At 40.5% G+C, this 27,759-nt stretch overlaps 1 long non-coding RNA gene across 1 annotated transcript; it reads left to right on the forward strand.

Moving 5' to 3' along the window:
* The first annotated feature begins 3,530 nt into the window (after positions 1-3,530).
* Positions 3,531-5,116, forward strand: LOC121322673. The gene is made up of 4 exons (XR_005951072.1): positions 3,531-3,605; positions 3,711-3,738; positions 4,116-4,138; positions 4,875-5,116. It is a non-coding gene; the product is annotated as an uncharacterized LOC121322673 (long non-coding RNA).
* The last annotated feature ends 22,643 nt before the right edge of the window (positions 5,117-27,759 follow it).

Genomic DNA, 27,759 nt, shown 5'->3' on the forward strand with positions numbered 1-27,759 from the left:
TGAAGTGCTGCACTGGCGGGTGTGTTCCAGTCCTGTGAAGTGCTGCACTGGCAGGTGTGTTACAGTCACGCTCCCTGTGAAATGCAGCACTGGCGGGTGTGTTCCAGTCTTGTGAAATGCAGCACTGGCGGGTGTGTTCCAGTCCTGTGAAGTGCTACACTGGCAGGTGTGTTCCAGCCCTATGAAGTGCAGCACGGGCAGGTGTGTTCCAGTCCTGTGAAGTGCAGCACTGGCGGGTGTGTTCCAGTCCTGTGAAGTGCAGCACGGGCAGGTGTGTTCCAGTCCTGTGAAGTGCTGCACTGGCGGGTGTGGTCCAGTCCTGTGAAGTGCTGCACTGGCGGGTGTGTTCCAGTCCTGTGAAGTGCTACACTGGCAGGTGTGTTCCAGCCCTATGAAGTGCAGCACGGGCAGGTGTGTTCCAGTCCTGTGAAGTGCAGCACTGGCGGGTGTGTTCCAGTCCTGTGAAGTGCAGCACGGGCAGGTGTGTTCCAGTCCTGTGAAGTGCAGCACTGGCAGGTGTGTTCCAGTCCTATGAAGTGCAGCACGGGCAGGTGTGTTCCAGTCCTGTGAAGTGCAGCACTGGCAGGTGTGTTCCAGTCCTGTGAAGTGCAGCACTGGCAGGTGTGTTCCAGTCCTGTGAAGTGCAGCACGGGCAGGTGTGTTCCAGTCCTGTGAAGTGCAGCACGGGCAGGTGTGTTCCAGTCCTGTGAAGTGCAGCACTGGCAGGTGTGTTCCAGTCCTGTGAAGTGCAGCACGGGCAGGTGTGTTCCAGTCCTATGAAGTGCAGCACGGGCAGGTGTGTTCCAGTCCTGTGAAGTGCAGCACTGGCAGGTGTGTTCCAGTCCTGTGAAGTGCTACACTGGCAGGTGTGTTCCAGTCCTATGAAGTGCAGCACGGGCAGGTGTGTTCCAGTCCTGTGAAGTGCAGCACTGGCGGGTGTGTTCCAGTCCTGTGAAGTGCAGCACTGGCGGGTGTGTTCCAGTCCTGTGAAGTGCAGCACAGGCAGGTGTGTTCCAGTCCTGTGAAGTGCAGCACGGGCAGGTGTGTTCCAGTCCTGTGAAGTGCAGCACGGGCGGGTGTGTTCCAGTCCTGTGAAGTGCAGCACGGGCGGGTGTGTTCCAGTCCTATGAAGTGCAGCACGGGCGGGTGTGTTCCAGTCCTATGAAGTGCAGCACTGGCGGGTGTGTTCCAGTCCTATGAAGTGCAGCACGGGCAGGTGTGTTCCAGTCCTATGAAGTGCAGCACGGGCGGGTGTGTTCCAGTCCTATGAAGTGCTGCACTGACGGGTGTGTTCCAGTCCTATGAAGTGCAGCACGGGCAGGTGTGTTCCAGTCCTATGAAGTGCAGCACGGGCAGGTGTGTTCCAGTCCTATGAAGTGCAGCACGGGCAGGTGTGTTACAGTCCTGTGAAGTGCTGCACTGACAGGTGTGTTCCAGTCCTATGAAGTGCAGCACGGGCAGGTGTGTTCCAGTCCTATGAAGTGCAGCACGGGCAGGTGTGTTCCAGTCCTATGAAGTGCAGCACTGGCAGGTGTGTTCCAGTCCTGTGAAGTGCAGCACTGGCAGGTGTGTTCCAGTCCTGTGAAGTGCAGCACTGGCAGGTGTGTTCCAGTCCTATGAAGTGCAGCACGGGCAGGTGTGTTCCAGTCCTGTGAAGTGCAGCACTGGCAGGTGTGTTCCAGTCCTGTGAAGTGCAGCACTGGCAGGTGTGTTCCAGTCCTATGAAGTGCAGCACGGGCAGGTGTGTTCCAGTCCTGTGAAGTGCAGCACTGGCGGGTGTGTTCCAGTCCTGTGAAGTGCAGCACGGGCAGGTGTGTTCCAGTCCTATGAAGTGCAGCACGGGCAGGTGTGTTCCAGTCCTATGAAGTGCAGCACGGGCAGGTGTGTTCCAGTCCTGTGAAGTGCAGCACTGGCGGGTGTGTTCCAGTCCTGTGAAGTGCTGCACTGACAGGTGTGTTCCAGTCCTATGAAGTGCAGCACGGGCAGGTGTGTTCCAGTCCTATGAAGTGCAGCACGGGCAGGTGTGTTCCAGTCACTGTGGTTATTTTCATGAACATGCGTATATTCCGCACAGCCAATTAACCGTTTCTGGAATTCAGAGTCAGCCCAGGTTCTTAAAATAATTTCATTATTCTCCCACATGCCACCACAATTTGCTTTTTTGGCCATTGCAGTCATGAAAAAAGCTAGCAATGTGCAGCTCTGTTCCCGTCAGCTTCTTCTCCAGCACACGATCCAGACTGGATCCCAGGAGTTCATACAGTCTGCCCTAGCCAATCTAGCCAGACTGGATCCCAGGAGTTCATACAGTCTGCCCTAGCCAATCTAGCCAGACTGGATCCCAGGAGTTCATACTGCACTGCCTTCCACTGGAGTGCCCCCTTGCTTTGGGTGGAGGCATCCTTTAAATACACAAGTTTAAAAATACAAAAGTTTCTAGAAGCCTGACAGTCGCAGCTGATCGCAGCGTATTGGTGGAGAAGTGGAGGACACAGCTGAGCCAGGGCAGCAGTGATCAAATGCTCACTCCAGAATGTAGTCATGACATTATGCAGCTCCAACTGCCATGCTTTATTATTTTATTTTTCATTTGTAAAATGAAATTTGAGAGGATTTTAAGTTTTTTTTTTATAATTAGGATCTTTGATGAAATTATCAGAATGAGTAAAGACGGCACATTTCAATCACACATTGACGAATGTTTAATGTTTTATTTCTGTTTTTGTTTTTTCCCTCTATATTAACGCTTGAGTGTTGGCTTCTGGAAGATGAATGTTAGGGTTAAACAGCTAAAGATTAAACTGACAGTCCGGTGATGAAGGATAAAGTCAAAGGAATAACACACACTCTACTGCGTGCTGCTATTTGTAGAATGTGAAGCATTTCATCATTAAGCAGTAGTTTTAGAACATGTACCGTTAATTAGTGTCATCTAATGGGAAAGCAGTGTCTACTTAGTACCATGGTTAAATGAACCCCTCTCCGGGCAAAACGTTTATAGCAAAAACTATTGCATAATGACAATGTGCAAGAGAAACTGGAATACAAACTAGGTGTCTGTGGGTGCTCTGCTCTAAGAAGCAAACTGGAGACACCTAGAGGCGAGGTTATGCATTACAGTCTCAAAAAATCAAAACATCCCCCCTTCAATTTACATAACAAAATAATGTATGTTTTCTCATTTTTCAGCGTAAGACTTAAAAAAAAAAGTTCATAAGAAGTTATTTTATCAAAGTAAAATACATCTAATTAATTTGTCTGCAACGTCGATGACGGAGGGTCGGCTGTTTGTTGCCATAGTGATTCTCTGTCGGGCCTTCGGACAAATATTTCTCAATCTAAAATCGAACAGGTTTAGGAAATATTATTATTATGAAATTCGTTAGGGCTTCAGAAAGGGTTAAAATGATCGGAGTCCCTTTTATGTGTTGTGTATTCAAAAAATATATAATGAAAGAAAATAATACAATAAAATAAAAGTAATTGAACTCCAACCACTTGGTGGCGCAGAAGTATAAATAAAGACTTGCGACGTTTTTCTCTATCCTTGTTGGAGGAGCTGGTCTCTTATCCGGGCTACGCAGTTGTTGTGAGCGGCGGAAGCAGTGAGTAAAGTTTTAGTATTGTTAAACATTTGAATCTGTTTTAATCAAGCATTTAAATAATCCATCCCATTGTTTGCTTACATATATACTTTGACTTTCTTCCAGATCTCTCCGTGTAACGATGCGGGCGAAGGTAAGCATCATTTTAACATTTTATTTTAATAATAAAACCAAATGAGTAGTCGCCGCGTAGTGTTGGCCTGCTGTGTTTTGCTAATACAAGCAAACAAGTCAAACACATTTCGCCGTAAGCCCCGTTTATATGTGCACGTCTTGATTTGCGTTTTTCAGAACTCACTTATTCAATTTTTTTTTTTTTGTAAATTCCTACTTTATATGTACATATATTTTTTATTAGCATTTTGTATACGTGTTTTGCATTTTTATTGCCTGTAATGTGTATAATTTTTGTTGAATATTGTGGAAGTCGCTTTGGATAACAAGGTCTGCTAAATGTTATCAGACTCTTGTGAGGTTTTTTACGTTAAAGTGCTTGTTTCTCTTTTACAGTGGCGGAAGAAGCGCATGCGCAGGTACGATTCTGCATAACTTTTTATAAAATGCCCCAATATCTCATCTCCGTCCTTTCTCTTTCCAGTTCAACTTCTAGGTAATTAACAGATCACCCGAATCCATTTTCTAGACTGAATTGAATTCCAGTAGCACAGGAAATAGGGGTGCAGTGTCTACCTGAAATGCAAGCGTGTAAACTGCATGAAGACCGCGGCAGAAGTGCCTTATATTTGGGTTGTGTGCTCCATGTATTTATTTTTAATCTGAGCTGAAGGTTGGCACTTTATTGCAAGATAAGTGTAGTCAAGCTAATCTGTCCGATGGCTCTGCTATTTAAGGTAATCCTTGAAACGGCGTATGAAGCTAGTGTAAGACGTGCAGATGTGACCTGGACTTGCTGGTTTTGTAACTGTTGTACCAGTGAGCTATGAAGTTAGTACAACAGTAGCTGATGGTTGGTGTATATCCATCAGTTGCTGTACTATAATTCTATACACATTTGTTTCCTATATATTTTATAACTTGTATTAAGTTTTGGCAGGACAACTTCTTGAACTCCATAGAGCTTGCACAACTTATTAAACTTCAAAAAAATGTTAAGTCGTGAGACTGTGATATGCATGATCAGATCCTCCTAGACTACAAGCCACAGCACTCTTGTGTGTCAGTTCTAATGCATTTCTATGAATTGCTACTAGTTAGTTTTAAGTGGATAGAAATTGCTGGGAAGGTTTAACGGTTCTCATTTACTCCCAGGCTGAAGCGTAAGAGGAGAAAGATGAGGCAGAGGTCCAAGTAAACGTACTGCGCTGCACCCACTGCTCCAGATGCAAGACCTGGACAGTCCAATGGAGTGAGCCCAGGAGACCACCAGTCTGCAAGAAGTCTTAGTCTTTTGAACCAAATTCTATAAAGGCTGATCTGAGTCTGTTTCTGACCTTCTGCAGTTTGACTTGCACTTTGTAGTACCTCCCTGTTTTTCCTTTTTTTTTTTTTTTTTTTTTTTTTTAAAAGTAAATATTTCTTTTGGCAACAAAATAAAATGAATATGTGTTTTGTGGGAAGTTGGATTGGTAAAAGGTGTTTCTTTAAAATTGAGATCACTGTGATGTGTGCAGTGCAGGTATTTTCACAGGTTGAGGTGATATCCTTTAATTTTGCAGGTATAGGAGTTCTAATCATAGGTACAAGTAATGTGGGGAGGTTGGATTATAGTGTTGGCTGCTACAACCATAACCAGTTGGGCTATATTATTGCATATCACTAATCTGTCAATTAAAAATAATCTAGTGTGTTGTAAATCTGTAACTAAACTGGCTTTGGGAGATTGCTGTATGAAATATAACTGTTATATAGTCTTGCACCTATTCCCAGCAGGCTCCAAAAATTTCAGTTCAGTAGATGGCAATGCGTGGTTTAAAGTGTGTGTATTAATTTACTCATCACATTTTGACACTTGCAAATCCCTATGTATATTGAGAGCTATACTGTACAATCATTGATCTCCCAGTGGTTTGAAGTGTTTAGAATTCTTTAATTTTCCTCTTGTGAAGAGCTTTAGAATACTTCCAGAACTTTCCACTTGAAAATCAAGTCACTTTCTACCTTTCATAAAATGTTTTTCATCATCACGAAGGCAGTTATGCAGTGTGCTTGCCCTGCTTGTTTGGTGGGTCCGCAAGAGGCTCACCTGGTAAAGGCATGCCCATGTGATGTGCAGTTAGGAGGGCAGGATTGTATCCTGGCTGTGAAGTCGCAGGGGACTCCAGAGGGAGCATCGCAGTGGCTCTGGTGTTCCTGCAGGTCTAGTTCCAGTGGCTGGAAGCTTGCTGCCATCTGCTTTCAACTTCCTGAGTGGGAAAAGAGGAAGAAAGATAACCTGGCACATTCACTAAAAGCAAATTAAAAAAAAAAAAAAGCTTGCTTACTGTTACTGGTTCGTGGAACAAGAGCTGTAGTAAAAGGACGTTGAAGTCCAGAGTCTGTTGAATAGGTTCTGTGTATTTATGCAGCTGTCTGGACTAGGAGCTTGATTTAATTCCGGTTTACAATTCTCAGTCTGCCCAGCAGAGGGAGCCATGAGCATACATTCTATTAAAATACCACATTTTATTTTAAAAAGGAAAATTATTTTGCAGGTAAAGGTGTTTTAGTATTTCTTACTTAAGAATAGCATATGTGTGTGTGTGTATATATATATATATATATATATATATATATATATATATATATATATATATATATATATATACACACACATATACACTAATGTGCAAAATTATTGGAACACCCCATTGCTTCTGTAGTTTTGATTTGTTGTGCATCTGAAATCAAACCACTGTAACTCAATTGTTAGAATAGGCAAATTAGCTGACTTAAATTTGTATTATTTTAGTAATAATCAAATAGTAAGAGAAAAGGTAAAATGCATGAGAAGTTGTTTAGGATGCCTAGTTAAAGAACAAAGTGGTCTCACGTTTTCACACGACTGCCTGTTGTTTCTATAGCACTGATTACTGACCTATTACTAAAATTGAAATTCTCACTTTGAGGTTTTGATGCGAGAAGGTACATAAAGAATGACATATCTTGAGGTGCTCTAATACATGTGCACAATGATGTGTGTGTATATATATAGTGATAAATAGGTGTATAATTGCTAATGTTACAAATATAGAACAGTGGGGTGTATTATAGTGTAACATAGAGGATTATAATACTTAGTTTATACATGTTTTATCCTGAAATGCAACTTATAAAATATGGTTTGTTGTAATGACAATGGAGAGACCGCTTTTAGGGGTGGCGCTGTTTCAGATAGAGCTATGGGAAATGGATAGACTTATCTAGGAAAAGGAAAAGAACTCTATGATTGACATGTGACCTGGATCTGAAAGGTGGCCATCTTTAAAAGGGGCAAGGGGAGTTTGCACAGAGAGAAGAGGTTGGAGTTAATGAAGAGTGAGGGGGGTGTTGGCAGTCAAACGTTTTAACAAAAGGAAATTCGTGTTTGGTCAAAGTGTCTTTTTGAACATAAAGAAAAGCCTGGTCCTTTGAGAGTAGAGTCTAGCCTCTTAAGTCCAGTTAAACCAAAGTCCATTGGAGAAGTTGACTGGCCATGTGCTCAGTGCAGAAGTAACCGGACCAAGTGAACCAGAATTGAATGATGGTTTTCATTGGAAGTAAAGCAAAGCATTCCTTATTAACACCTACGGTTTAAACAAAGCAACTGAGTAGTTGCGAAGAGACTGCAAAACCCCCACTCGAGCAAGCCAACCAAATGCATGTCAGGTATACACTGCCGACAATAGTCTGTGTGAACTGTATAATAAAGGGTATGGTACACCAGAGCCTTGCACAACTACCATTGTATGTAAGGGTACTCTGGTGGAGGTAATGGTGTCAGACTGGCGGTGATAAATTTCACACAGACAGTTTAAAGTCTACCACTAGTTGGTAGTGAAGATCACACATACACACAATTGGGGATTAGTTCCCATTGCTTACTATGAAATCAAATACCTTTCTGCTTGCTGCATGTCGGGGATTTTGCAGATTTAAGTTTCCAGAACAGTTTCTTAGCAAGGAAAGATACAACAGATAAGATTCAGCAGTCTTTCCTTTCGCTTCAGCCCAGCAAGACATAAATGTTGTTTTTACAATAGAATTAGTGAATCCAGCAGGAGGTGACTCACCAGCTCCATAATAAATTAGAATGCAATAACCTCAAGACTGCATTCAGATTTCATAGTGTTAGTTTAGAGTTGGAAATATTGAACATTACTTATCAGGCAGTTTTATATATTAAAAATAAAAATGAGTGCACTATAAAATGCAGTGGCAGTCTGGTCCAATGGAAAATGGAAGCTGGTTTCCTAGGAGACCAGTTGGAAGTCTGGCTACCTTCACACTCCAGCATTAATGTTCTCTGTAGTTGTCCTTACCTGCTGTATAACTGACATCAGCAGGTAACCCGACCTGAGGGACAGGGTCAGTTTCATACAGGTAACAAGCACTGTGGAGGATATTAATGCAATTAAAAGAAACGTTGGCTTTTAGAGGGCTTCCACCTGTGGGAGAAACACTCTGCTCACAACCTGACTGTCTGAAACGCATGACACACAACAACTTTGATTGACTACAGGGCATTAATATTAAATGTCAAGAACAAGCAGAGCCCTGGAATCCCGCACACAAACAGGCATTTTGGAATGGATTCCGTTCTGCTGTATGCACTGGGAATCTGGTTTTCTGATCAATGCATTATTGAAAGTTATGGGATTTCTTTTGGCAGCTAACCTTCATGAGTAAATGTTTCACAACTACGGCACTGTAGTTTAGATTTAGATTTGTGCATTAGCCAGTGTTTTCCTATAGCACAAGAGTCAACACAAGAGACTGACGGTTCCATAGATAAATGAATGCACCTAGGAACTACATTATGTTGTCAAGTGAAGTATTCAGGTTGCTCTGGGTACACTTTCATAATGGATTTGCAGCAATCATAGAAGGCATTTTATCATGAAGTTGTAGTCACTGAACTTACACACACGGAATTATTTGTCCTGGACATCTTACTGACGGTTACAAATACTGTGTAGACTTGTCATGTCCAATCAGCACCGCCCGGGACATCTTACTGACAGGGTTACAAATACTGTAGACTTGTCATGTCCAATCAGCACCGCCCGGGACATCTTACTGACAGGCTTACAAAAACTGTGTAGACTTGTCATGTCCAATCAGCACCGCCCGGGACATCTTACTGACAGGGTTACAAATACTGTGTAGACTTGTCATGTCCAATCAGCAGCGCCCGGGACATCTTACTGAGAGGGTTACAAATACTGTGTAGACTTGTCATGTCCAATCAGCACCGCCCGGGACATCTTACTGACAGGGTTATAAATACTTTGTAGGCTTAAAAACATAATACAACGTTTTAAAAAAAAGATCTATTGTATATATTGTAGGATGCAATGATTCCAGATGCTGGTTGAATGGATTGCTGATTCATTGTCATGGTTTCCTCTGCTTTGCTATTTTCACTTTCTGTTGCAGTGTTTTTTGTATTTTGTTTATACAATGGCAATACATTGCTGTTGAAGGGGTGAAGGAGTGTTTATTATCAGTAAATCCCCTCGTCCCTCCTGGAAACCCCATTTATACCTCTGCTAACCGTCCCATAACCCAAACTAGCGGCTCTTGTGTTGCAGCATTGTCCATACCCGAACATATCTCTCTCAGTAGATAAGAACAGCTATCTGTATGATAACCAACCATATTTTCTTTTTAACACAGGCACAATAATAGCACAATGACTCTTGCGTTGTAAAATCAATAGAATCATTTCAAGCTGTCTTCAAATTGAAGTTAATAATTCTAGGGGAATGAAAACAGCACTTTCACTTTTATTGTCAGATTTAGCAGAAGAGCAAGGGTGTAATTTGTCTCCTCTGTAACAGTGACTGACATCCACTCATGCAACTTTTTTCAATATCAATTTCATTATAATAATGATAAGAAGAAGAAGAAGTTCTTCACCTTTTTGAATAAATGACAATAGTATAACTCTGGTTCCAGGTTTCACAGACCCTGGTTAGCAGGAACTTTGGTCTGTCTTACCTCTCAAAATATTGCTAACATTTTTCTCCTTGGCTTTGCTGTGGGAGAGATGCCAGTATCTCAACACAATCAGAGCTGCGTAATATTTTCGACCATTCCTGTTCAGCTGTAACGACTTTATAGTCTGGATTTCATACACATGGAATGAAAAGCAGAGGAACAGTTTCTTTAATGAAATCCAATGCACACAATCTCAGCCGGTCCTTCCTGTGGAATCCCAGGATCACATTTATCCCACACTGGATCTTGTATGCTAATGATCAGGCTCCCAGAAAGACAGAGTAGGAATTTGGAAGGTCTACTTTAGAGATTCCACATGTATTCAATGAAATTGTATCAACACTCTAAGCTAAATAAAGCTCCTTCTCCCAGGTGGATAAGGCTTTGATCACAACGGGTGATTATAGTAACACTATCTCACTTCATCAATAATTACATTAAATATACAATTCATACCACATACGTGTTCACATGTAGATCAGTGGGCGGTTTGACTCTCAACTCTTTCTACAGTTCAGTAATGTTATTATCACTGGATAAGGAGCTAGAGTGTGTCAATCAATCAACCAACTAACCAATCAATCCAGCCTTTATTTAATCAGCATCGATACAAAAAATGGGAGGTTTTTCCTGTTTTCCACATTACAGAAAACACAAGATGATAGACTATTACCCATTACTATGCAGTATCCACTAGGAATGTAGCGTCTGCATCAGCATCTATTCAAACACATTTTAAAAGCATTATTCAAGTTTTACATCTGCATTTACTGATTGAAGCCATGCTAGACATTTTAAATGAACGTCTGAAAAGGCAAAGTACAAGAACACCACATTCTGTACATGGGAGGGGGAGACAGAAACCCTTTTGAATAATTTATGCAACAACTGATATTCATGTACAGATCAAAGGAAGACTTTAAGGATTGTTTGTTTGACTCAAAATTCCTTTGAAATACAAATATTATTAAATATTATGTACATTATTATTACCTAACCAGTGAGAACCCAGTGAGACTGGGGCCCGTGTAAGATCTGGGGAGAAGGCCCTCATAAAAATTTACTTTAGTAAAACCATAGCAAAGTGTAACAAAGCAGAGTATAAGCACTGAAAAGCATTGTAAAGAATAGTGAGGTATGGTAAAGCATATTAATAAACATGATCAACCAGGGTAAATTATGGGAAAACTGCAAAAATACTGCGGTAAACTGTTACAAGGGGTGGAGACTGGCAGTGTTGCAACACAATCAATCAATCAATCAGTCTTTATTTTATATAGCGCCTTTCATAGTGGACCACCATCACAAAGCGCTTTACAAGATGCACTAACAAGAAGACAATCCATAATACTTTAAATACAAATAAATTCATAACACAAAAGCAACTGGTTAGTGTCATTAAAACACATGTATACATTTTCTTCACTGTCTGAATCGAGGACACTTATTTTGGTGTATGGATGGCGAGGGGCCACCATCCTCTGAAAGAACCGATATGCAGGGTGGGTTTACCAGAGGTATAAAAGGGATTTACAGGAGGGACTAGGAAATTAACGAGGAAGCAAAATTAACATAGCATTAATAATACATTATGAAAAAAAATGCCTGGAATCTGATTCATAGTTTCCTTAAATGAATAAATAGTGATAATAGGTAATAGAAACATTTTTAGTGTTTACCACTTAAGAAAATAGTTGTTTCAATAAAGTAATTGAGAACTCGGGTGGAATGGAAAGCAGAAGACCCTGCGGCTCTCCAGGACCAGGGATGGGCACCCCTGGGTTACACTGTAGCCAATTGTTCCGTTGATGTGGTTCCACACTGGGTTTGCAAGCCTGCTTGCTTTATTGTAGTGAAGGGAACATTAGAGTGGAGTTCAGTATATGTTTGGAAGGAGCATGTTTAACAAAGTGTACTTTCTTCAGCCAATCAGACACGTTTGCTTCCTTTTCATACTTCATCAAGTCCCTGCTGGGAAAGGGACTTGATTTTCTTTTTCATGAGGCAAGTTCTTAAATATCAAGCTGTTTAAAGGAATTGGGTAAAATAATGCATATTGTAATAGCGTATTGAATTATTAATATTTTTTTAGTTGTAAAGCGTAATCACAGTTGGATTTACAGAGTAACAGCAGACTGTCTCTATGTGGAACCATTTCCAACTGATACCTACACAGGAACATCCTTCTGAATTTTAAACTAGCAAGAAACTTGAAACTACAGACACCGGTACATCAAGCACACCACAGTGACATGTTTATTACACCATCATATTTTGAGCATTTGTTGTAATGATTTGGTCCTCATTTGGTGTCAGTCAGTAGTATCACTGGAAACCTAATGAGGGATCTGTCAGAAGAAAATAAAACCTCTTCCAGCCACAGACCTAATTAACCATTCATCAAGAGCCCATTCCTGACCCTTCCCTGCCTTGTGAGTGAACTGTCAAAACATGCCGGTGACATCACATCAACTGTCTCTAATCACTGTGTATTTACATAGGATTTGCTTTGTAATTACAATATACTTAATGTGTCATTGCATTTGCATAATATAACCCTAAGCCTATCCCTATTGATATCCCTATCCCTATCCCTATTGATATCCCTATCCCTATCCCTATCCTTAACCCTAACCGTAACCCTAACCCTATCCCTATCCTATCCCTATCCCTATCCCTATCCCTATCCCTATCCTTAACCCTAACCCAATCCCTAATCCTATCAATAAACCCTATCCCTATCACTAACCCTATCCCTATGCCTAACCCTAACTCTAACCCTAACCCTATCCCTATCCCTATCCTTAACCCTAACCCTAACCCTAACCCAATCCCTAATCCTATCAGGAAACCCTATCCCTATCACTAACCCTATCCCTATGCCTATCCCTAATCCTAACTCTATCCCTATCCCTATCCCTATCCCTAAACCCAAGCTGGTTTCTTCTGCCACTGTTTCATGATAATTTTGCTTTTACACAATGAATAAGTTTGCTTCACGGAGTGTATCGTTCCATAAGTATTTTTCTGCAGGAGTTTTGCTCTCATTTGGAATAAAGCATCTTTGATACTGCATGCCGAATGGTATTGGGAGTGGTAGTGTTACAGAAGCTCTTTCAATTCATTTTGCAGTATATAATGCCTTTAACTAACGTGTATAACACAGTAACGTTATGAGCATACTAATGAATATGTCAAGCATAACCCTGATAAACTCTTCATGGTAAATTAATAATAAATCCAATTTATGAATTGTCAATAAATTCAGTAGGCCGGATACTGCCTGGTGAGTGTTGGGGTGGGGGGGGATGGTGATTTGGCCTAGGTGAGAGATAGGTCTTGGGTAACTGCCCCTAGCCCCCTCCAGAGGGAAGCACCAATGCAAAGGTGGTGGAGAGGGGGTGCCAAACCAAACCAAATAAAGAGATTATTCACTGCAAAAAAAACAAGAGCCCTAAGCAGTCATCAGCCCCACAAGAACACTGCAGTGTGTCCTTATCCCACGATAGAGCAGAATGAAAAAGCTTATCCTTTTGAATTGATTGCATTTTTCCTTCATGTGCAAATGATTGATAATAGGCCCTAACCGTAGCTCTTGATTGAACTCGTTAATTCATTTTCTTTTTGCAGTGACCGTGAACTTTTGCTGGAACCAGATATGCAAGGCAAAACTATCAATTGCTTTTCTGAGTTTCCTTTTGTGCACATCTGATTTTGCTTCAAAGGGCCACTTACTTTGATACTAAAACTAAGTGGGCAGATGAACTGCTCTGATTGATATAAAAAAGCAGAAGTGCGAATTCCACAGCTGAAACCCAATCAACTCAGGCAATGGATACTGTGAACAATCCCAATAACAGGGCATATAGTCTTCCGAAGCAATGACATACATGAAGAGATGCATACAGTCTTCCGAAGCACTGACGTACATGAAGAGATGCATACAGTCTTCAGAAGCACTGACGTACATGAAGAGATGCATACAGTCTTCAGAAGCACTGACGTACATGAAGAGATGCATACAGTCTTCCGAAGCACTGACGTACATGAAGAGATGCATACAGTCTTCCGAAGCACTGACGTACATGAAGAGATGCATACAGTCTTCCGAAGCACTGACGTACATGAAGAGATGCATACAGTCTTCAGAAGCACTGACGTACATGAAGAGATGCATACAGTCTTCAGAAGCACTGACGTACATGAAGAGATGCATACAGTCTTCAGAAGCACTGACGTACATGAAGAGATGCATACAGTCTTCCGAAGCACTGACGTACATGAAGAGATGCATACAGTCTTCAGAAGCACTGACGTACATGAAGAGATGCATACAGTCTTCAGAAGCACTGACGTACATGAAGAGATGCATACAGTCTTCAGAAGCACTGACGTACATGAAGAGATGCATACAGTCTTCAGAAGCACTGACGTACATGAAGAGATGCATACAGTCTTCAGAAGCACTGACATACATGAAGAGATGCATACAGTCTTCAGAAGCACTGACGTACATGAAGAGATGCATACAGTCTTTATAAGCACTGACGGACATGGAGATCTGTATACAGTCTTCAGAAACACTGACGTACATGGAGAGCTGTATACAGTCTTCAGAAACACTGACGTACATGAAGTGTCCATAAAAAAGATAAAACAATATCAAAAGACAGCTGAATGATGCTTGATATTACACACAGTACATTCCCAGAACAATTCTAGACTATTACCCAGGGATCATTTGTACCAGATCCCAGATCCGCTACCTTCTGGTCTGACAGGCGACAATTAAACAGTTTTCAAATTATGAACCTTATTAAAAAAAAATAATAATTGTAGCAAAAAGAACTCTATATACACAAAAAAAAAAATTCCTGTTCCATGAGTTGAATGCAAATGTGCAAACATATACTTACTGTAGCAATATCATTAAGGATGCAATGTCTAACAGTAACACCCCACCCTCAACTGCAAACTGCAAAACATTAGGCAATCCACAAGTAGATGAGAACTTGAAGTCTATACGGGAGCTGCTGCAAATCGAGGGCACTACTACATTAGGTCTAGAAACAGACATCCTGCTGCTCCTTACTGAGAAGATCTGCTACCTTTCGGTTTACAGATGAACCCCTGCATCACTAGAAGATCTTTAGATAACAGTATAACTGTCTTCTAATGTGAAAAGTAACTCTGCTTATTGCCTTGAATGTATAAAGTCATTGATAAAAAAAACTTTTTTCAAGATACCCATTTTAAAATTTTGAGTACTTGTCAAGAGAAATACTAACACTTGGGATGTGATGAACTGCATAAAACATCTCGTGTTTGCACCTTCCTGATTACCCAACATCAGAAGGAGGTCAAAACGAAGAAGCCCTGTCACCTGCGCCAATGAGGTGTTTATAGGAGAGGCAGTGGGGAGTGCAGAGATCAATGAATCTTTGTCATCAACACTTAAACCAGGAGATTTTTTTTCTTCGTGAGCCAGTTAAGGTTGAGCAGTGGCAGCGGTTGAATGTGACTCATTCTTCTACGCACAGCGCACACCAGACAGGGTTTTTAGATCATTAGTTTGAAAGACAGCTTTTTAGATGAACAAACAAGTTCTTACTTGACATTAAGGATCACTTATAAGTGAGATTTAGCAGTCCCTAATGTATCATTGTGAACGTGGTACCAAAATGCTTTTTGTAACTCCATCTACCCTCACTAAGATACTTTGAGAGAAAAAAAAACAAATACTTGTGCGTTGTAAGTGCACTGTGTGTTGTTCTTAAGTATATTCTTTTAAAAATATATATAATTTAGTAGTCGCCAATTGTTTGTTTTTTTTATCATTTTTTCCCAATTTAGAATAGCCAATTATTTTTAGGCTCAGCTCCTCACTACCTCCACCACGCTGACTAGGGAGCGTCAAAAACAAAAACATGCTGTCCTCTGTTGAATTTAAAATCAAGGGAAGTAATGTTAAAACTGTACAATGCATTAGTAAGACCTCATCTAGAATATTGTGTTCAGTTCTGGTCACCTCGCTACAAAAAGGATTTTGCTGCTCTAGAAAGATTGCAAAGAAGAGCGACCAGAATTATTCCGGTTTTAAAAGGCACTTCATATGCAAACAGGCTAAAAGATGTCGACCCAAGGGACTTTTTCAACCTGAAAAAGAAACAAGGACCAGGGGCCACAAATGGAGATTAGATAAAGGGGCATTCAGAACAGAAAATAGGAGGCACTTTTTTACACAGAGAATCGTGAGGGTCTGGAATCAACTCCCCAGTAATGTTGTTGAAGCCGACACCCTGGGATCCTTCAAGAAGCTGCTTGATAAGATTCTGGGATCAATAAGCTACTAACAACCAAACGAGCAAGATGGGCCGAATGGCCTCCTCTCATTTGTAAACTTTCTTATGTTCTTATGTTCTTACATATCAGAACATAAGAACATGTGAAACATAGGTCAGCATGAGTAGAAAATCTGGGTCTTTTTCAGGTTATGATTTAAAAAAAAAAAAAGCACATACATTAATGTTTTAAGTGTATGATAATAAATACTATATAGTACACATACACATACCTTTAGTCCTTTCAGATCTATAGACTTGTGTAACCTTTTACAGTAGTGGAAACATCGAAATACTACTACTACTACTACTACTACTATAATAATAATAATAATAATAATAATAATAATAATAATAATAATAATAATAATAATAATAATAAACGTCTCAGTTTGAATACAGTTATTAATGTTAAATGTGTTGCATGCTCGGGGATTCTCTGTGGGATCTATTGGCCATATTCCACTGTTGTTGTTGTTTTAAAACATGGTATCCAAGGAGCATTGTGTGGAATTTCTTTCCCAAAGCAGGAGAAAACGGAACTGGCAAACTCTGCCCAGGAAATATTTCATTCAAATGAGGAAGATCTAGCACACTGACAATGTACTCCAGAGATATTTTCTTATTTAACCCAAGTTATGCTTAACAAACTACATAAGAAAAACACATTTGGGAAACCGATACAAATAAAAAAAAGAAGCAGCTCGTCAAGGACAAACTTCAGGGTTAATAAAGGGTTAATACCGAAGCCGCAGTCCTTTAAACAGTGTATCAGAAATGGGGCTCATCATACCAGAGCAGTAGTCAGCTATTCATTTAACAAAGAGTATTGGACTTATAATACACTCTGTATCTAAAGGAACGCCCCCTGGAGATTTTAACACGTCCACTTATGCTTTTTACACATTCCAAGTTTTAATATTTGTTTTATATTAAATGAAAATTGGTACAATAGAAAAGCAATCAGAGAGAGAGAGAGAGAGAGAGAGCGAGAGAGAGAGAGAAGAGAGAGAGACAGAGAGAGAGATAGAGAGAAATGAAATAAGTGGCTACTATCAATCCTAGACTAGACTAATACCATGTTCAATAGAAAAGAGGCTTTTAATAATTTAATTTTATAAGATTTACAGTGCACTAGCATTAATCATTTATCCTGGAGTCTTCAATGAGTTCCAACCGGGACTGTCTTATTCTCTAGATCCCACTGAGAATACTGTGTTTAGTTCTGGTCACCTCATGACAAAACAAACAAACAAAAAAAAAAAAAAAAATCCTTTACTGCCCTTGGGAAGGTACAGAGAACTCGACTGATTTAATTCAGGACCAAGTTGTCTTTCCAATCAGTCTTTTCAGTCTTGTCTTTTCCTCAGTCAAACTCAGACAAGCAGACATGCGCATCGGCAAATGCCTTTATCGGTCTTCAGGCATGGTCCTGCAACAGTGGTAAGGAATGCTGGTAACACTTTCTATGGACTGCCTCTAATTACTGTGTATTTACATAGTACTTACTTAGTAAATACATGTGACCTTGCACATCATTACAATGTTATTATGCATAGCTGCAATGTGCCTAATGTGTCATTTGTTCGCATGATATAACCCTAACCATAACCCTATCTCTAACCCTAACCCTTTTCTGATACAATTGTGTACTTACATATATTGAAATGTACATCAAAGAAATCCAATCTGTCAGTAAGTTGAATAGAGAAATCAGGATGCAGTTTCTAGTCTAGTTGTGTGCCGTGGATTTACCAGCAGGATGGGAATTGTATAAGAAAGGAGTCAACCAGGTAAATAGAAAATCAATAGTAAACATTTATTACAGCTCTAACAATGCATCTCTGAACAGTAGGCTCTCTAAGCTTCAGTGTCTTTTCAGTTCAGAAGTATTGTGACACTAAAAGTACATGCTGCCCTATTTATATCCTCTGCAGTAAAATCCAAGCAACCAATCAGAAGCATGCATTACATTTACATGCAATCCATCGCATTTACAGACATTTGCACCACAGTGACAGCAGGTTTCTATGTAGATTCAGAGAGCATTCAACACAACATTATGTGTGTTTATTCGTGTATTTACAGTAGAAGGGAATGACTGTCCCTGGTAACTAAGAGAACAAGCTCATGTTGTGGATAAGAGAAACGAAACAAACTGTTAAGTGTTCCACAGTCTGATGAAAAAGCAACTCGCTTGTGTTTAAGGAAAGGATTCAAAGTTGCTGTTTTTGTTTGTTTGCACACTTTGAATTTGCTAATAAAGATGTTTGACATTCTGTTTAGTCGTTTCGGATTATTCAATTAGGTTGGATTTAGTTTAGGCCAAAAGCTGGCCTTGTCATTTGTGTTAAACAATGTGGAGCAGCAGAATACCTGACAGGATTTTAAACAGCAGAGCACCTGACAGGATTTTAAACAGCAGAATACCTGACAGGATTTTAAACAGCAGAGCACCTGTTAGGATTTTAAACAGCAGAGCACCTGACAGGATTTTAAACAGCAGAGCACCTGACAGGATTTTAAACAGCAGAATACCTGACAGGATTTTAAACAGCAGAGCACCTGTTAGGATTTTAAACAGCAGAGCACCTGACAGGATTTTAAACAGCAGAGCACCTGACAGGATTTTAAACAGCAGAGCACCTGACAGGATTTTAAACAGCAGAGCATCTCACAGGATTTTAAACAGCAGAGCACCCGACAGGATTTTAAACAGCAGAGCACCCGACAGGATTTTAAACAGCAGAGCACCTGACAGGATTTTAAACAGCAGAGCACCTGTTAGGATTTTAATGAGCAGAGTAATTTAAAGCTTTAATTTAGTTTCTAAAGGTTGTGAAGTGTTATTTGTGTGTGTGTGTGTGTGTGTGTGTGTGTGTGTGTGTGTGTGTGTGTGTGTGAGTGAGAGAGAGGGAGAGAGAGTGTCCCTTTAAAACTACTTCAAAATAATATCAGTCTTCCCACACAAAAAAAATGAGTTCAGGAAACATTTTTAAATGTAGCTAGTAAGGCAACTGCTATATTTGGGTACTGTTTTTTATCTTAATTCTTCTGGTTTGGGTACTAGATTGGGTAACACTTTACATGAAGTATATAATAACTGTGTATTTACATAGTAGTTGCTTAGTAAATATATGTTTACTTACAGATAATTACAATGTTATTATGCATAGCTACAATGTGCCTAATGTGTTGTTTTTTGCATGATATAACCCTAACCCTAACTCTAAACCTAACTGTAACCTTAACCCTTTTCTGATACAATTGTGTACTTACATATATCATGCAAAAAGATTTACATGTGAAATACGTTGTAATTATGTATAATAACATTGCAATAATGTGTAAGTGGACATGTATTTACTAAGTAACTACTATGTAACTATACAGTAATTAGAGACACTTCATCTAAAGTGTTAGCAGAATGTCTTTTGTGATCTCTGCTGTACAGCAAAAGTGATCCTTTTTTCTGAAATGGACTGATATTTTTAACATGGGTTTAATGGGCTCAAGTTACAAACTTCCCACATATATTGTTTTTATAAATAAATAAATAAATAAAACATTAAAAAATGTGAGGCACTACATGTTGTTCTTGGGTGCATTGATCTTGTACAGAGCTTTTTACATCTTATCGGCTTATCAGCTTATCAGCTTATCAGCTTATCACACTGAGCTGTTCATGAACACGACCTTCGAAGAAACTATGGGTTGAGTTTGCATGAAAGACCTCTCAATCCTTGAAGCAGCATCATGCACATATAGCTCAAAGTGCACTACAGATTAATTCATTCTGCTTTGGGTTAATGGCGATTTACAAGGACTACTGTGTAATTGGAAACACTTACTATGAAGTGTTACCAAACAATACATAATGGATTTGGGTCTGTAATTTCAAATGAAGTATCCACAGAGCAATGTGATTGTAAAGCACTGTAAACCCCAGAGAGGTGAGGTACATGTCAAACCAGGGTAAACTATGCTAAATGCATGCATACTGTAACCATGGCAACAGCATGGGGCAACAGCATGAGCTTCAGGGAGTGAACACTCGATGACACCACTCCAGTGTGATGAGCTTCAGATAGTGAACACTCAATGACATCACTCCAGTGTGATGAGCTTCAGGGCATGAACACTCGATGACGCCACTCCAGTGTGATGAGCTTCAGGGCGTGAACACTCGATGATGCCACTCCAGTGTGATGAGCTTCAGGGCGTGAACACTCGATGACATCACTCCAGTGTGATGAGCTTCAGGGCGTGAACACTCGATGACGCCACTCCAGTGTGATGAGCTTCAGGGTGTGAACACTCGATGACACCACTCCAGTGTGATGAGCTTCAGGGCGTGAACACTCGATGACATCACTCCAGTGTGATGAGCTTCAGGGCGTGAACACTCGATGACATCACTCCAGTGTGATGAGCTTCAGGGCGAACACTGAACACTCGATGAGCTTCAGGGCGTGAACACACTCCAGTGTGATGAGCTTCAGGGTGTGAACACTCGATGACACCACTCCAGTGTGATGAGCTTCAGATAGTGAACACTCAATGACATCACTCCAGTGTGATGAGCTTCAGGGCTGAACACTCGATGACATGTGTGATGAGCTTCAGGGCGTGAACACTCGATGACACACTCCAGTGTGATGAGCTTCAGGGCCACTCGATGACGCCACTCCAGTGTGATGAGCTTCAGGGCTTGAACACTCGATGATGCCACTCCAGTGTGATGAGCTTCAGGGCGTGAACACTCGATGACATCACTCCAGTGTGATGAGCTTCAGGGCGTGAACACTCGATGATGCCACTCCCGTGTGATGAGCTTCAGGGCGTGAACACTCGATGACGCCACTCCAGTGTGATGAGCTTCAGGGCGTGAACACTCGATGACAGACATGTGTGATGAGCTTCAGGGCGTGAACACTCGATGACATCACTCCAGTGTGATGAGCTTCAGGGCTGAACACTCGATGACATCACTCCAGTGTGATGAGCTTCAGGGCGTGAACACTCGATGACATCACTCCAGTGTGATGAGCTTCAGGGCGTGAACACTCGATGACACCACTCCAGTGTGATGAGCTTCAGGGCGTGAACACTCGATGACATCACTCCAGTGTGATGAGCTTCAGGGCGTGAACACTCGATGACACCACTCCAGTGTGATGAGCTTCAGGGCGTGAACACTCGATGACGCCACTCCCGTGTGATGAGCTTCAGGGCGTGAACACTCGATGACGCCACTCCAGTGTGATGAGCTTCAGGGCGTGAACACTCGATGACGCCACTCCAGTGTGATGAGCTTCAGGGCGTGAACACTCGATGAACTCCCGTGTGATGAGCTTCAGGGCGTGAACACTCGATGATGCCACTCCACTTCAGGGCAACACTCGATGACATCACTCCAGTGTGATGAGCTTCAGGGTGTGAACACTCGATGACACCACTCCAGTGTGATGAGCTTCAGAGAGTGAACACTCAATGACATCACTCCAGTGTGATGAGCTTCAGGGCGTGAACACTCGATGATGCCACTCCAGTGTGATGAGCTTCAGGGCGTGAACACTCGATGATGCCACTCCAGTGTGATGAGCTTCAGGGCGTGAACACTCGATGACGCCACTCCAGTGTGATGAGCTTCAGGGTGTGAACAGGGTTACTGTTTCAATGCCAATGAATTTGCACCCCCACCGTGTTGTTTGCATTCCCTGAGGATGGGCTTGGCTCTTCCTTGAGATTGAGGGCTTTTTCCACCTAATTAACAGACTTCAAGGCATAATGTTTGGGAAGGAAGAAAAAAAAATACATTCAATTCATACAAATTACAAAAGAGCCAGGATATTAAATGGCACGAAGCCAGTGAGGACGGAGCACTTGAAATAATGATGCTGGGAGTATGAAGATATAATATTTGGGGTAATGATACTGGGGAGTATGAAGACAGAATATTTGGGGTAATGATGCTGGGAGTATGAAGACAGAGTATTTGGGGTAATGATGCTGGGAGTATGAAGATAGAATATTTGGGGTAATGATGCTGGGAGTATGAAGACAGAGTATTTGGGGTAAAGATACTGGGGAGTGTGAAGATAGAGTATTTGGGGTAATGATACTGGGGAGTATGAAGACAGAGTATTTGGGGTAATGATACTGGGAGTATGAAGACAGAGTATTTGGGATAATGATACTGGGAGTATGAAGACAGAGTATTTGGGATAATGATACTGGGAGTATGAAGACAGAGTATTTGGGATAATGATGCTGGGAGTATGAAGACAGAGTATTTGGGGTAATGATACTGGGGAGTAACATTTTGCTACAGAGAAGCAGATGTTTTCTAAGCCTAGCTGATCCCTAATTGTAGGTATTCTGCACATTTGCATGGCTTGTGCATTTGCTGTTGGTCTAGTTACACCTTGGTACAGTCTTTAAATAATGGGTGGAAAAAAAAAACAATAGCAGTTTTGTTGGTGTGGTTAATTATGAATCGGTCATGGAAGTATAAAAGCTTTGAAAAATGGGTTGCGCTTGGCTGAGCCACACGTGTAACTTGCCTGTGTACAAAAGGCATCCATCAATACTGGTTTTAAGTGCTGTACATAACATCTTTTGAAAATGTGTTTAGGATGATCACAACATGATCCATGTGTTTTTATCTAAGTTCTGCAATGCAATGATGCCACTTTCATGCTTTTGATGGTCATTTTAGACAGGGGAGATTTAACATAATCCAACGTGTGCAGCATCTTGTGTTTTTGCAGGTTTTCATAATAACATCATCACCTGAATTCAGCACTCACCAGGGTGTGTGTCCATGTGGCTAGACTTAGCTTTGATGAAATGATAGGCATTGCTTCTAAGGATATGAAATGGAAAATATATTAACAAAGATAAAATATACCCATACTGTACGATGTTCCTACAGGGAACGGATGAAAGCTGCTGTTTATTCCTATGATCACTGTCCATGGATCACATGATCGCTGCTTGTTCAGACATGGACCATGTTAAAGATACCTTTTCGTTTAGGATAGGCAGTCATTAGATCTAACATGGTTAAGATCAATTGAACAGTATTTTCTGTTCAGTCAATTCACTGGAGTCTTCCACAAATTCAACCACATTTTCATCTGAGTCTAAATACAGTGTGTATTTAAAACAATAAAATAAGAATTTAAAGGGCAATACATTAGAGTCTATGTATATTAGTTAATAAGTGACACATTTTCTTACATTTAAAACAAAAAGACTATCTACATAGTCTGATTATCATTTATATTAAAATCATAATTTCTATATTTTGGTTGCTTTGTTTATTTCTTTTTTTTTTAAGTCTGTGATGCACAACGGCTGCATAGAAATGTATTCTTGTGCATCTACCATCTCTGTCTGTGATTAAAGCCACTGTAATGTTCCATGCTTCCTGGAACGGGAAGCACATTGTGGATGTGGGATTGCTTTACAGTATATACTGTGGGGTATATACATGAATCCTAGGGATGCACCATTTACTTTTCATACAATTAGCGTTCTTTCTGAGGAAGGTGAGAAGTAACACTTCCTAGATAAAGACAGATAAAGCCACATTTTGTAGCAGATAGTGTAAAAAGATTCCTGTACACAGCCGTATTGATGAAATGTTTCTCTGACTGACTGAGAAGCGAGAATGGATTTCTCAGTGGGAGATTCCTCAGACTAGATGCATGCTGTGATGTCCATTACCACCGAGTAATGCTGTAATTGCTATTAAATGCCCAAGCTGAGTCAAAACCAAAGTTTCTCCAGAAAGCAGTTCATTCTTTTAAACTAAGATTATTGGTATAGTGTAAACTTGCAGCAAGACCAAGGTTACATCACCAAACTTACCACCGCTAACATGCTGGTCAAACAAAGGGCATGTTCCTTTTTATCACACAGCAAAAAAGAAGAATCAGGCGACACTATGAAGGAATGCAGACAATGCAATAGACAGAGAGAGGCGGTTTTGAAACAGCTTTTAGAGAGCAGAATTCAAGTAGTACGGTCATAAGCAACAAGGCTTCGAAAAGACCAAGATACAATTACTCAGAATAAATGACCGAATGAGATCAAAATGCTGCACAAAACTGGAAAAAAAAAAAAAAAAAAAAAAAAATATACAGGGGGGAATTCTACACTCCAACTTACAAACAGACTTTAATATTCAATATTCTAACATCTGTGCATGCACACATGTCTGTGTTTTTAGCATCTGTACATGCACAGCTATCTCTGTTTTTAGCATTTGTGCATGCACAGGCGTCTGTGTTATTAGCATCTGTACATGCACAGCTATCTCTGTTTTTAGCATCTGTGCATGCACAGGCGTCTGTGTTATTAACATCTGTGCATGCACAGCTGCCTGTGTTTTTAGCATCTGCGCATGCACAGCTGTCTCTGTTTTTAGCAGTTGTGCATGCCAGCTGTCTCTGTTTTAACATCTGTGCATGCACAGCTGTCTCTGTTTTTAGCATCTATGCATGCACAGCTGTTTGTGTTTTTAGCATTTGTTCATGCACAGCTGTCTGTGTGTTTTTTTATTTTTTTCAAATGGTTGAGAAAGTCTGAAAAAACATAAGAATATAAGAAATTAGTAGAGTAGTATAGAATAGGATCAGTACACTGAACAACTCACTGATCGGAAATGTGTCTCATCCCATTCAGAGTATATTGTCCCACTCCATTCAGAGTCTATTGTAGCACCCCATTCAGAGTGTTTGGGATTTGGGTTCTGACTACATGTAGTCCACAAGCCTCATTAATGAAATTGGGTTTTTATTTATTTTTTCTATTTCTTGTTTAGCAATTAGTTACACACAATAGAATATTTATATCTTGATTTGAGTTTGAAAAATGCAATCTTGACAGACCAGGATTTAGTATGTCGAAGTAATGCCTGCCATCGCTAATAACAGTTGCCAAGGTACGTCTGCAGGGTAATAAGCTGAGTCTGAAATGCTTTTAGAAAACGCACCTCTAAGTACAGTCTGATTGTGTGTCAGATTGATTATGGAACAGCTAACACTTTCTAAAGTGTGCTAATAGAAAACAGAAACTTAATTATGCCTTTCATTTGGCACAGTATGATTTCATACAGCAAGCAGATAAAACACAACATTCCTGCTGGGAATGATAATCATTAGCAGACAGGGAGGCTTCGTTCCGTTTAATTTTTTGACCAAATCCCATGAATGCATGGATTATGATTATGCAAACAGTTAATGCCTAAAAACTAGTGATAAATACCGGGAAAGAGGAATTATTTAGAGGAGACGTGTGGCTGCACTAGGATTGCATTGGTGTGGGTTTTTACTGTACCTATGCCCACAGCATCTCCACATCTTTCTAAAGTGTCAGTGGTCCTGGCTCATTCAGTGCAGCCCGTTCTCTCGTCATGCATCCTGCTTTCCACAGGCAGCGGATTGCTGTTGCTACGTTACTTGACTACTGACACTCTGTAAAACCTTTTGTGGTTTACATATAAACACTGCCACAGTAAAAAAAAACTTTTAAATAGCCTTCACTAGCACAATTAGCAGCCCCTTTCAAAAGCAAGAGCACATTTCCCTAAAAACATGTGTGCTAAAAATCTATTGAAAAAAAGTACAAACTCAGATGAGTCTTTCAAACAGAAATGCTGGGCAAACCCATTTAATCCTGCCAGTCTTAAGCAGAAAACCTTCATGCAAGTTAAAGGGCTTCTATAATGATTCATTGACATTTAAAAGGAAATGAATTGGAGCTCTCTCAGCGATGTAAAAACACCCACGTATATCATTATATTAAAAATGACTTTTTAGCCATTATTTAGTCGATAGCACATGCAGCTACACTATCAAATGTCCAGCATGTGGGATTGAAACCTTTCATATCTCTCCCCACTTGTGGTGTCAGGGCACCCTATTTTCATTGTACTCAACGAATTATGAGCAATATTTTACAAGCACCCTCAGTCGCTGCTTTCTATGTCCTAGTTTATTTTACTGTAATAGTATCACTAATGCCAAATTGCATATAATAAAGGTAACTTTAAAAAATCTGTTTGTTCACTTATTTATTTATTTGAGTGCTTCTTTGTGTAACCTTCAACAGAACGCTCGGGTGTTTACACACCCCAAGCACAACATGTTCTGTTGAAGGTTACAGGTGTCTGTAGGTCAGCTTCCCAATTCCTGTTATTACAGAACTTATAAAAGATATATATATTTTTTTTAATAACACCAATCATGATTGGTCTATTAGAAGTAATTGTGGAGAAAATCTTTTTAACCCATCCATCCATCTTCACGATAATAAAGGTCCTCTCTCATGATTAAAGAAAATCTGCAGCTTCCAGCTGGCTTTATAATGAAGGACCATCTCTGAAAACAAATGGCTTTTGAAAATTTAGGCAGAGAAGAAGTGTCGGGGTGCCCCGGTCCTATTTTTGTGTTTTATGTTGCATGTGGTGTGTTAATGTTGGTGTATAGATATTGGTGCACAGGATACAAATGGGTCTGTGTAGCATAGGTGATGTAAAATGCATAATTGTATTTAACCCTGAGGATGGCACAATCACTTCACATGCAGATTAAAATGCTATTTGTATGGAAGCACAGGAAGTGCACAAATTAGTTCACGTGCAGTTGTACCGAGATTCCAATTGAATGATTGATTAGCAGTCGAGTCTCGGTACAGCTGCATAAAAGCTGCAGTGTTTCACCCACTCGGGGTTGTGTGTTCAGTGAGTGGAGAATGAATGTAGAGAGGAGGAAAAATAATAAAAAATAATAACAATTGCTATTATGCTGAAGGGCCTCACAATACTTATTTGTTCATCCACTGGGTTTGTCTATTTGTTTTGTTTGTTCTGTATTTCTGATTTGTTCAAACCTTTTTTTTTTGATTCATTAAAAGCTGAGTGCTGCAGCGTCTCAGTTTCAATACCAGTACTGCCTGCTGTGTGTTTCTGTTCTGAGTCTGACGTCACCTCTCAAGCCACCCTATTCACAGGTTGTAGCAATCATTATTGTATTTGATTGTTTTCCTTCCTTTTATTTCAAAAGGTTTCCAAGGAAACAGTGGCAGAATATATATGTCACCAGTAAATGGATTTGTCATCAGAGCAAATCCATGGCATCTGGTAGCTATATCTAACAGGTAGGGGTTAATGATACAGTAATGTCACAACACGGTACATATCCCGATATACAGGTCATGATACTGTGTGTATCCAATACATATCCCGATACAGTACAGTGTGTGTCCAATACATATCCCAATATACATGTCGCAATATGGTGTGTATCTAGTACATATCACGATATACATGTCACAATATAGTGTGTATCCAGTACATATCACGATATGCAGGTCACGAAGCGGTGTTATCCTGGTATGTATCCCGATGTACATGTCACGATATGGTGTGTATCCGATACATATCATGTATGTAGGTCACGATACGGTATGTATCTCGATACATATCCCGACATGCAGGTCACAATGCGATGTGTGTCTCGATACATGTGATCATCCTGATGGGCTGCTTGTATGATTCACAAAAAGATAAAATGGTCATTATCACCTAGATGGCTTGTGGGTGACATCAGATGTATTTATTAGATTAAACGAAAACAAAACCTGTTCACAAAACAAAAGGAATG

The sequence above is a fragment of the Polyodon spathula genome, chromosome 11 (assembly GCF_017654505.1).
Source record: "Polyodon spathula isolate WHYD16114869_AA chromosome 11, ASM1765450v1, whole genome shotgun sequence".
Taxonomy (NCBI): Eukaryota; Metazoa; Chordata; class Actinopteri; order Acipenseriformes; family Polyodontidae; genus Polyodon; species Polyodon spathula.